The sequence below is a fragment of the Rhynchophorus ferrugineus genome, unplaced genomic scaffold, assembly GCF_030347505.1.
Source record: "Rhynchophorus ferrugineus isolate W39M unplaced genomic scaffold, kcgeb_rfMv2 rfM10, whole genome shotgun sequence".
In the NCBI taxonomy this organism is placed as follows: Eukaryota; Metazoa; Arthropoda; class Insecta; order Coleoptera; family Curculionidae; genus Rhynchophorus; species Rhynchophorus ferrugineus.
Genome location: NW_027472589.1, coordinates 4619505 through 4632500, shown reverse-complemented (window position 1 = coordinate 4632500; position 12996 = coordinate 4619505). Strand labels below are relative to the sequence as shown.

General features: G+C 35.4%; 1 protein-coding gene across 5 annotated transcripts in view; it reads left to right on the top strand.

Moving 5' to 3' along the window:
• Positions 1-12996, top strand: part of zfh2 (Zn finger homeodomain 2) — a 370513-nt gene that overhangs the window by 161361 nt on the left and 196156 nt on the right. The gene's annotated exons all lie outside the window — the stretch shown is intronic.

Below are 12996 nucleotides of genomic sequence, written 5' to 3'. Positions count from 1 at the left end.
AAGTTGGTAAATAAATGACCTAGACCTAGCCAGAGGAGCGAGGTTATCAAAACCTGCAGTTCTAGTCGACATTTCAGAAAAAGATACGGTAACAAATATTCAAATTTGACATCCATTTATGCTGGTGTACCAGAAGGTAGTGTCCATGGACCAATATTGAATTATCTCTATACCAATGATAACCCCAAAATATGAAGTATAATATAACATATAGCATGGTGTACAACCCAATATAATAATAACAAAATATTTAGTATATTATAATTTATGATTTTGTTATTTATTTTGGTTTTATTAAAATTTTTCTATTGGTAACTTGCTTTTCTTAGCTCGATATAACTTGCTAATTTTTGGTAACAAAGAGGGAATCACTTATATTATTGTAAATGCTTTTTACTCTATGATACATTTGACATATATATCTTACTAGCGACCCGCCCCAGCTTCGCACGGGTGCAATGCTGATACTAAATTAAATACACTACAGAAAAAATATGAACGTTGTATATAAAACATAGCGGCCCGCTCCGACTTTGCACGGGCATAAAATATATATGCCTATGTCACTCAATGAAACATGATTAAAATCGATCCAGTATTTTTGGTTCATTCATTACTGCCCTTGGCCTGCACGCATTAAATTTGGAGTAAAACAATTCCTCTTCCCCTATACTTACTATGAAGATTTCCTGCTATCTTTGGAATATCTAAATTCATACAATTTTTATTACATTACACATTTTTAAACGCAAATTTTAAATTTGTAATATCTTCGAAAATATTTGTTTAATTTACATGCTGTAAGGAACCATATTGATCTATATTAATTGCACACTGTATTTAAGGTACTTAATTCGATAAGGATTAATGCCGTATTGCTTAAAATAGCTTCGTAAATAAGCCATTTTCTCACGTAAAAAGTAAACAATAAAAATGGTTAATGTGGGTTATCCCTAAAAGATAAACATATACCATCGCGGACTTTTTTGTAGACCTTTTTATGGTGTACAATACTGTAGTACATTAATTTGATCTAACTCGTAGGGTTAGGCAGCGTTTTTGCTAATTGCTAAATAAGCCTAAAAAAATAGGTTAATTTACGACATCACGTTAGAAACCTCTAAAATTAGCAATGTTGCCTTAGTATATTATGCATGTATTATACATATAAACCTTCCTCTTGAATCACTCTATCTATTGAAAAAAACCGCATCAAAATCCGTTGCGTAGTTTTAAAGATTTAAGCGCACATAGGGATATAGGGACAGAAAAGGCGACTTTGTTTTATACTATGTAGTGATGATTCATGAATATGACTCAATAATGAAGAAATATAACTGCTCAAATTTAAAGCTAATTATTGTAAATGGTAACTAATACCTTCTAGTTTCAAGAACCATTACACCTCTAATCGGACTGATTTTATAAATCTGCCTTCTAAAGCGTTCATAAGTTAGTTCTTCATAACGAACCTTCTGTCTACCTAACTTTATTATGTTAGACATGGAAACAATAGGTCCAATTAAATGCTGCTTCCTACCGCTTGTGTCTTGCTTCGTTGAATCTACAGTGTACAAATTGCTGCTGTTGTGTGCTGCTGAATTTGTGAAGAATTTTGTTTAAAATAATTTGTTTTACAGATATGTTGTGATTATTTGTTCCATAGCTTCGTATGTTAGATACAAATTAAACATGATACAATTAAAATATTAGAAGCAAATTGTGCTACTCCAATACTCTTGTTTTTGCTTCGAGTTATTGGAAGTAGTACAAATAATCTATGTATTGAGTACGGAAGAACGAAAAAGCATTTAGGTGTAGTAAGATATCACCCAATTCTGAAAAAATTGGTCAGAGGTTTATCGAATTTTTAGTGAAAATTTACAGTAGAGTATAGAATGAAGAAAAAATCCCACAATATTGGCAGATAACACTTACAGTTCCGATACATAAAAAAATGTTAAAAATAACATAATTATAGAGGAATTATTTTGTTGTTCAGAGTCTAAAGATATGCGATCAAGTCATGTAGATAAAGACAAATGGTGGAAAAAGCTCAACCCCCTAAAAAACAGATATATCTAGCGATTATTGTCTTGGAAAGGGCATTTGACAGAGTAAGTAGATAAACATTGTGGGTTATATTAGATTAAAGGGGTGTAAGAATTAAAATTATAAGAATAACTTAAGAAATATATAGAATAGATACAAATACCGTCATTGCAGATAACATGAAATCAAAAACTAAGCAGGGTGAGAGGAGGCGAGAGTTTAAGCCCAACCCTATTTATAATATTAATGGATCAAATAATAAGGATATGAGAAACAAACAAAACAGGACTACATATAGGGTTTATAAATATGGGAAAAACAGAAATGTTGCTAAGACCTTTTGTAGATTATCTAATATCATGAACTTATAGGCCAGTACATCTACAGATAATAAACAGATAGAATATGTTACTAAGAGAGTATAGAATGTTAATGAGCACAACAAAAGTCATGGTGATGGGAAAACCAGAAGTAATTAATATCCAAATTTGAGGTGCACAAATTGAATAAGCAAAAATCATTTACGTATTTACGTATTGAAATCAAATCAATAAAGGCCAGGGGATGAAAATGAATGTCAGATTGGGAAAACCCATGAATTGAAATGAAATAACCCGAAGAATCAGGGGTCTAACAAAGATGGACAGGATATATATATATATATATATATATATATATATATATATATATATATATATATATATATATTGTTTTTGGGAAACAAACAAACACAAGATGGAGAAAGATGAGGACACTTACAGGGCATGGAAGACACAAGACAGAGTGCAACCTAAACAAATCTGGGATGGATGTATCAGAGAAGTACTTCAGAAGAGAAAATAAACCTCGAAGTCGAAGCGAGAAGACTGAACAAAACCAGAAAAAGGAGGAACACATATATACATGGAACAAGACAGAATAGACAATAAACATAACATGCCGGCTTGGTGGCGCAGTGGTAAAGCCGATGGGACGGTCCCCCTACTGTTGCTAGAGCCGCGGGTTGGAATCCTGCTGGGCATGGTCGTAAATTTATGTTTGTGGTTGTTTAAAATTTGTGAATGTTTTAGGAAAGAGTGAAAAATCTGACAAGGAAAATGATCCCAGTCACGCCAGTAACCAGGCTGGGTAAGACCGGATGTCTTTTGGGATGATTTCTAAAGTTGGTCACTCGCCAGTCGGTAGGCTTAATGCTGAGGACCGTGGTTCGGAGCCTACGTTAAACTTTAGGCCCAGTCCACGTAAACCCATAGTTGGTAAAAGGAGACTTTAAAATATATTTAAAAAAAACATAACACATCTACATTGCTATGTGATACAAAAGGTGTTTTTTTTTTCATGAATACACTTTTTCATAAATAACAACTAAAGTATTTTAACTATTGATATATACATAATCAATCATGTCATTTTCACTATATTATCATCTTTCAACGAATAAATAATTCGCAAAAACGGATATCAACAGGTGTCGAAATCAAAAACGTCCCAAACGGGGACACACCTCTCCCCCGTCCCACGAGCTCCAAAATCCCCCCTCCGTTCCCCCTTTCCCCAAACGGGACCGGCGGCAACAGTTGGCTGGCAATTGATGATCCACCCCCGACGGCCTGATTGCGCTTTTAATTACCCCTTTCAGGCTCGTTCCCCCCGATCGTTATGCAAAGTTGCTCGGTGCCCCTCCTCCGGCCGGGGGTAGGCGGCAGTTTATAATTAGGACTAATTGACTTTTATCGTCGCCGACGGTAAGGGATGAAAACGGGCGAGATTTAGAGAGAAAACGGCCGCTTGTCGACTTGTTAATTCCTCGTTGCCAGCCAGACGCGATTAATAATTACTTTTGAGGGATGAAGTTTCGTTGAAACGCGATCATTACGGTAATAATTAGAACGAGGGCGTTTTGGTCGATCGAAAAAAACAACATTACGGTTAAAATTGTATTGCTTTGGTTGTTTTGTCATAGCAATTGTGATTTTGGTTTATGCTTTTTATTAAATGTTTTATTCAGGCAAAAACACATAGAAAAAAAATAATTTGGATTATCTTCTTGCTTAACACTGCTGATATCCCAACTACAAAAGAAAATAGTACACGGAACATTTGCTGATGACATAGTCATTATATAAGATTATAAATATAAGTCATTATATAAGACATATATTAGCCTAGACCGATAGAAAAATCTTAACTTGCAGTCAATAAGATCCATAAATAAACTAGTGACCAGAAAATACAGCTGTCATAAATATGCCCAGGTCAACTTTGCGCTATAGTGAAATGATATAAAACTAATTATATCACTTGATGGCTGTCCAATTTCTCTAGCATCCATGTCGATGATACGTTGAATTGAAAACATCACCTTAGTGCTAATCAGTCGGAAGATACTCCCAACATGACCTAAAATTAAAGAGATTAGTTTATTAGTGAATCATAAAGTCAAGTCAATCATCATTTCAAAAAAGACATGAAATTTTCGGACTAACCGGCTTACTTGGTGCAGTGGTAAAGGCGACATGGCAGTCCACCTACTGTTGCGCTAGTCGCGGGTTTGTATCCTGGAGCATTGTCGTAAATTTATGTTTGTGATTGGTTAATATTTGTGATTATCCTAGGCAAGAGTGTAAAATCCGACAAGGAAAATGATCCCAGTCACGCCAGTAACCAGGCTGGGTAAAACCGGAGCCCACGTTAAACAGTAGGTCCAGTCCAAATAAACTCTCGCTGGTAAAATGGAGACTTTAAAATATAAAAAAAAGTTTCGGACCAAAAAATAGTCTTTTCAATTTTATATATATTTTTATATATTTTATCATATATTTTCAAAAAATGTTTCCATTTCTACAACCTTTTATATACTGATATTATTAATATATTTATGTAAAGTTTCCCTTTACTGTTTTTTTTTTATTTTTTCATCCGTCAAAGCAAACAATTGCTTTTTTTGATTTTACTATATCCTCTGGAGGATGCTCCAGACAGTTAATTGTATTAATAATGTACTGCAGGTGCGTGCTAATTTAAAATATTATTTAGAAGTTTATACCATGTGATATCATGTAATTGTGCATTGAAGTCTACTAAATGGTAGAAACACTGAAAAGTGGTACTAAATTTTATTTTATTGGATACTTACTAAAGGCCAATGAGTTCCTAAATTAGTATGTTCCTTTAAAGTAGAATAGGTATCCAGATACTTAGATTATGCCTTATATAACAACAGATATCCTGTACCTTTAATCTCATTTACTCATGCTTCAACATTTCTAGAGTTACTTTTATGCTTTGTTTTTGTGAAATACACCAGTTTGCTTGCTGAATATTACACAAATTGTTATGAGTCAATAAACCTAGTCTTTTGAAATTGCCATAGCTAGTTTGGGTCCAATCATATTTTATCTGATTTAAATAAGAATATTTTACCTAAGGTAATATTCCTTTCCTTTTTCTATCAATTTTATACCAGCCATATATTAAGAATTTATTTTAAAACACAAGATCTATGATTTTGATGATTTATGATCCCATAAAGGACATTGAGTCATATTTATCTGTACTTTTATTTACGCAGAGTCAACCATGCCTAAAATATAATAAATTTTGTATAGAATTAAATATAGTTTGCAAATTTAAAATGAGAATTGAATAGGTCAGATTAGAAATGTTCTAAAAGTTTCATTGAAATTCAAAATATGTACGATACAAGAACAGATAAACTATAAACAACAAAATTTTCAACCTTACATAGCAAAATCAGGCGGAAACTGCCGAAGTTTACCGAATTCCATCTGTGATTCTCCCGAATTAGCCGCTACTGGCCGCGGGACATCGAAAATCGATTATTCCACCCGTGATATTTTCCAGATTTGTTCCGATTGCCTACAGGCGTACCGCGACCGTGCCTTCGTTCCGAACCAATTAAATAATTACCGCGCTGAACAACAAATACGTTTTTAATTGCGAGCCAGCGTAAAATCCCGCCCGATCTAATTGCCGGGCGACTATTATGTTGGCAACGGTGGATAAACAATTATAATGAACATTCATCAATAATAAAGCGAACGACACGACAACTATCGGACGAAAATGGCAGACGGCTGGTTTAATTGTCGGCTCTACCAACAAACGGGATGTCTTTTTTTTTCGGTCGCCCTCCTCCCCCCGCGGGTCCCCCTCGCGCGCCCCCTTTATAATTACGACCGTAATTTTCTTCTAATGTGTTTTTAATAATTTTCGTCGTTGGGTTTGTAACTGACTAGTTTTTGTGCGGTGGGCTTTGTGAATGACGTTGATACGTCTGTCGATTTCGACCTCGTCCATGTCCGGAGCATCGCAAATGTTACGTTAACTTCAAGAATTAAGCAATGGGTGAATTTGCTGGCACAGGACGTATGAAGTTCTTCTCATTAAACAGTGATAAATATCTTTGGTATCTGTCTCCATTCTCTTTGCTATATAAAAGGTTAATTGAAAAGTCCCCGGCATACCATAGTAAAATACATTATTTTGGCAAAATTAGTTTGTTTTATTCAACATAATTCCCTTCAAGGGTGATCCTCCAACTTTTCGATACCATTTTTGTAGTACGATTTGTCATTTGCTTCAAACTAGGCCTCAGTTTCGGCGATCGCCTCTTCATCCGACGAAAATTTCACCCCAGTGAGCATTCTTTTGAGATCCGAGAACAGGAAATAGTCGCTGGCGGCCTGATCTGGAGAATACGGAGGATAAGGAAGCAATTCGAAGCCCAATTCATGGATTTCTAACATCGTTTTCACTGACTTATGATACGGTGCATTGTCTTGGTGAAGCAGCACTTTATTTTTCTTCAAATGCGACCGTTTTTCGGCGATTTCGTCCATTAAACGGTCCAGTAATGCTATATAATAGTCGCTGTTGATGGTCCTTCCTTTTCCGAGGTAGTCAATGAATTAGCGAAGTTGGGATGAGGGTATGTGAGGTGAATAAAATAAAGTAAATGAGAAAAAAAGAATAAATATTAGAAAATAACAACATTAGAGCAAAAAACCAACTAAGCCAGGGTCCAAGAAATCTCTAATAGTAAATAGTTTAAAACCAAGAAAATGTGGAATAGAATCAAAACACAAATTGAATCAAATAATAGAGGAACTCAAACGATGACAAGAAATTATAGGAGATCAATAACAGTGGATGAAAGTGTGGCAATAAAATAAGAACTGACAGGGACCCAAGGGATCTAGAAAGTTTCTTTAAGAGAGTTTTTTTCAAAATTTAAATTATTTTCAAAGATATAGCTGTTTTGGTGACGCAGCATCTAAATACGAACCTTTAAACGTATTTTTCGAGACGATTAACGTGATATCTCAAGTTCTACTCAACCGATTTGTTTGACATTTGGTACGAACCTTCTCTAAACAGCCTTCTATCCTATCAACGTAAAATTATTTTTAGAATTAGTTTAATAGAATTAGTGAGAATATTTTACTAGTTGGAAATGCGAAAAAATATAATTCTGTTTTTTTAATTACAATAACTTGGCGAAAAAAATATTGTTTGACTTGTTTTTACTTTAATACGATATTGACAGGAAAATGTATAGATACACCACACCAAATTTCGAATTAGGCTACTACCCATACAAAAAGAGACAATTCTTTTATATTTAGTCATTCTTTTCTGTCTGAAGAGCGCTAAGGATCGATGAGTCGTATCCTCCTATGTCTCTATCGCTCTCTGGTTTCAAATACATACAATATTCTTCAACTGTTCGATTGCAACCGATAAACAAACGAAAAGAACGAGACAGTTTCCGTATCCACTGATGTACGCGTAGCTCTCCAAACGTACGCACATACATCAGTTCGAGAACGAACGAAACCAGTTCGTCGGCTCGTATATCGTTAATTGCGCCGGTAAAAACGAAAATATTGTCGTAATAAAGACGCTCGACGAACTGGACGCCGATATCACAGTTGGCCATGGTGATGCTGGATCGGGTTCTGGCCGGGCCGGGATCGCATTTGTCATCATTATGTTGCGGTTTGGCAAAACGGTCGCGGGGACCGGTCGACGGTTTGTTTCCGATTCGAAAAATATCCACTTTTATGCCGGTAATCGATAAATAAAACATCAGACGATCGCCCGTCGTCGATGCTCGCCGCGGCCACACTTGACGGCCGAGAACGTAGCTCAATTTTTTCACTAGTTTCGACGTTACGGGAACTGCCTTTGTTGGGTATACCATCGAGTTACGAGTCTCACGACGAGATTGTCTTACTTTACAGCTTCTAAAACTAGGAGATTGTGAAAATATGACTTTGAACGAAGCAGAATAATTAAGAAGAATAACAGAGTCAAGTTAATTGAGGCAACTAATTTTGTTATCCTTGTTGCAAGACTGGTTTCAAATACTACGTCAATAATTTACGAAACTACAGACTATTGGCTCTGGTCTATGTTCGTTTTCATATTATATTAAAAAAGTAGCAAATATAAGGAAGTCATAACAAGTATATCCTTATATGTCAAATGGTTATAGGACATTGCTACTAATCGTGTTGTTTTAGTGTTTAATTAATATATATAGAAGCTGAAACAGAGAAATGCCTTTTATTATTTATACAACATTGGTCTACCATTTTGATTGCCTATAACTTTGCTCAAAGAAAGGATAAGTTAATTTGGTTTTTAGAAAAAGTTTATTTGGTCTTTACAGTTTTTTTTTTCGTTATGATTGAAAAATTATATCGGCTAAATGGTGACCGCAACTCGCTATGCAACTTTCGGCTCTTTCTATCAATCATGCCTTGGTACCGTTTAGCGGTACCAGTAACGGCAACACCTTGGTCATTTTCAAAAAAAATAGGGACCAATGATGTTTCCTGCATGAATAGTTACATACAATTGTTTTTTAGTGAAGCAGAGAAATGCCTGTTGTAAGATATTATTTATACAACATGGGGCAAAAGTCCCGCTGCCATTTTGATTGCCTATAACTTTGCTCAATGAAAGGATAAGTTAGTTTGGTTTTTAGAAAAACTTTATTTGGTCTTTACAGTTTTTTTTCGTTTTGGTCATTAAAGAAAAATAGGGACCAATGATGTTTCCAGCATGAATACCAAACCATACAATTGTTTTTAGTGGATGCAATGATGTTTCATGAATTAATTGAGGATTGTGGCCACTGAGAAGAAAATGTTTGAATTCTGCTCGTTCTTGTGGCTTATATTTATCCATAAAAAAATTATACGTCTACACAACACAATGGTTAAAGCGAAACTGAGCTAAATGTCATATAATCAAAATAGCACGCAATCAAAATGGTAACAGGACTTTTGCCCCACCTGTTATATATATTTTTATTATTATTCTCTTAACGTTCTACAATCTGCCCAAAGGGCAATAAGTATTGGATGAGACTTATGTTATACATTGACATGTAGAAGAGGTCGCTTTATATTCAATTTTTTTATTTTATCAGATAGGATGGTAATAAAAATATAACCTACGCACTTTACTGACATCGCGCACATTTACTTGTGTGGCGAGTGCATTCGGGTGCACTAACGCTCTTTCGGAGTACTTTTTACACTGGTACTTCGGATTATACTCATTATGGTTTCTAGAGAGATATAACGCTGAATTGGGAAGAATGAATGAATCTATACTGGAATAATATGTAGGTAGCACTTTATTTTCGAACCTCTGAAGGATGACAATGTTGAATTTGCTAGTAGTACCTCACAGTTCGATACCAAAGAGCCATATGGGCCTAAGAATTGACTTATACAGCAACATCTTATTATTGAAAGATAATTTACGCTCCATGATGTAATATATCTGGTTCAGTTTAAGTCCAAGTTGTTTACGTTTTATTAGCACGTATTGCTTCCATTTTAAGCGTCGATCCAGATGCATTCTCAACTATTTAACATTATCCACTTGCGGGAGTTGATTATTGAGATTATGAGTGAATTATCAAGATTATTATTGAGATTTGCCCCAAGAAAGGACCTTTGTCTCATTCGCTTGGATACGCCATGTTTTCAATCACAAATAAATTTTGTTAAGGTGAAGTTACAAAGTTGGTTAATGAGTTGGTTTTCTTTAGCTGATATTGGATCCTTCTGGGATGATAAAGTGGCTGTATCGTCAGCATATGTTGCCATAATAGTTGTGTTTGTGGTCGGTACGTCAACTGGTTAGAGGAAATATGACAATAGGCCGAGGACGCTGCCCTGGAGAGCACCTGAATATATTGGATGTAGTTCAGTGTATTCGTCACCCTGTTTCTCAATGAAATGTCTGTGTGGGCCATGACTTTAGTAGTTGAAATAGTGGATAGGACAGAAGAATTTTTTAGGTTTTTAACACATTTGATTGACCAGTCTGTGAACTGACTCTATTTTTCTGGGATTCATTGATTGATGCTCTTTTGAGGGAATTTATGGGATGATAGGAGGAAACATTTTCTGACTCTTTCCCTGGCTTGAGAATCATAATAATTTGGGCCACTTTTCAGGTGTTAGGGAATTAGTTTAGACGTAATGACTGCATGACCTATAAATGTAATTAGTTTGAAGCATTTTTCTGACAGTTCTTGTAAAATTCTTCCAGTTATTAGGTCAATTCCGAGTGATTTTTTGGTATTAATTTCATTCATTATTGTTAGTTTTACTCTTCTAACAGTACATTTTTTTAATTTATAGTTACGGAGTTCTTTATCACCAATACGAAATTACTTCAAACTTCACATTCAATATCAGTCGTAACTTCTATAAAGTTTTGTATGTTTCAGCAATGCCCGAAAATCAGCTTAGAAAATGCCCAAGAAATGCATTAAAAACATTGTGCTTCTTTATCTAGCTTGTTTAAGGAACTGTTTTTGTCATGTATACACTGTATTTCATACTACACTGGTTATAACTTTGGGCAGTTTTGAAAGATGTTTCCCGAATTGAACTTGCTTGAACGCGAGTGTGTCACCTCTCCATTGATTCCGGCATAATACTGGATACAATTATGCAAATGTATATTTTATCAATAGTTCTGTGCGGTCCTGGGACCTCAAATAATCTTTCAAAAGCGATGATTGATACAAATTCCTCTCCGAGATAGTATTAGAAATAACATCATTGTAGTAAAATGTAATTATCAGCGTACGGTTGAAGAACAAATCCATTGACTCTCAGATTTCAAATCGAATGAATTCGTCTCTGACTTCTGTGGAGAAATCGATCTTTTGGATGGAAGAAAAAGCAAACAATTCCGAACGAGACACGGATAAAGGTCATAGATAGCGATTTGAAAAATAGAGGACTAAGAATGCGAGAGATCAAAGGAGTTTTAGGCGACCGTTAACAATGGCGTGATTTGATGAAGAATATTCGAAACTCTGCAGCAGCAACAGCTCTTTCTTTATTATAAAAATGTATCATCAGTTGTAATTATTATGTTGAAGTTGTATTAAAAACCAAAAGGAAAAAAAACCATCACCCTTACACTGTTACAAAATAGGGTTAACACATATCCAAAATGACTTTTTCCCAATTCCATAGACACAAAAATAAGCATAAACGTAAAACAATGAACAAAACAAAAACAAACCGTCTAATTCGACTTTAAAAAGCTTTTAAATCCACCCCCGTTTAGCATCATCACGTTCACCCTTTCGCTCTCATTAAAAATCGGCATCCCCCCTGGACCGACGTATCCCGATCAAAACAAACCTAAACCCGTAATAAAGAAAGAACGAGGTGAATTTTTGTGGTGTTAAAAGATAAAATTAATTGGATAGAGACGACGCGGCGAAAGAAGAAAAAAGGCCGTCGTCCCGATAAACTTTCACCCCTTTCCGGCTTCCGTCTGGACGCTGTCTTAATTTTCACCCCTTTTTTAAGACGGACGGGCCCGTGCAAATTATTACGGGATACGATCGCGCTAATCCTTCAGGAAATCTGATAAAGGCCCGACGAAAGATGAGATAATTGTATTTTTTTCGGGCGGTTTTTTTCCTCCGCTCTTCTTCTGCTCCTCAGCGCTGCCGCTGCCGGGTTCGATTTAATTAGAGTGGGTTTATCTCCGAACCGCTGATGAAGATTTATTCGGGGGTAGGAACGGAAGGGTTGGGGAGGTTTCGTTTTATTTTGCATGGGGATGGTGATGACTTTATTAAATACGCCGCGTTCTTTTTTCTGTCGGGGAATTTTATTAGCTCTGCAACAATGTTAATGAATAAAAGATAAATCCGGAAATATATTAGGTCCGGAGTTTCATTCTTATCATTTTTTTCTGTTGGATCGTCATTTATGAGTTTCTCTCTCCACGACTTTTACAGATATATGCACGGTATCTATTTATTAATAAGGTGTGTTCGAAATAGCTTCAATTGTTCGCAGTATGGATTCGAAGTGTGTCTGAAGTTTACAGTTAAACCTTTATTTGCTTAAAATGAAACTGTAGCCAACAGACATGTCCATACCATTATAATCTGAGTTCACTGATTGTTGCATCTTAAACAAACTTAAACCTTAACGTAAAGCATGTATATTCCTATAACATGCATCTCATTTGAAGGACCTCAAGCTCGCAGATGTCGTACTGTAGTGTCAAAGTTTCGGAGCTATACAGAATAATTGCCAAGAGATGTTTTCGAAGGAGATGGGGTTTAGTTATGATTGTAATATTTCCTTTCTTCCACACGCTTCATTTTAGAAAAGCAAAAGCTGCTTCAACTTGACCGTTTCGACTTTTTTACTTCAGCGGTAGATTCCATTTTGTAATCATGTATTGTGGATCCCATGTAATCAAAGCATTTCAATTGCTCTAACTTCAATCTCTTGAGATTTACAATTAAAGACGATCCCTCAGTTGTCAGTACTTCTCAATTAATTATCAAGCTATATGGGCCCTACAATGCAAAATATGTCATGGGGAAATCTAAAGGTCTCACCGAATATAACG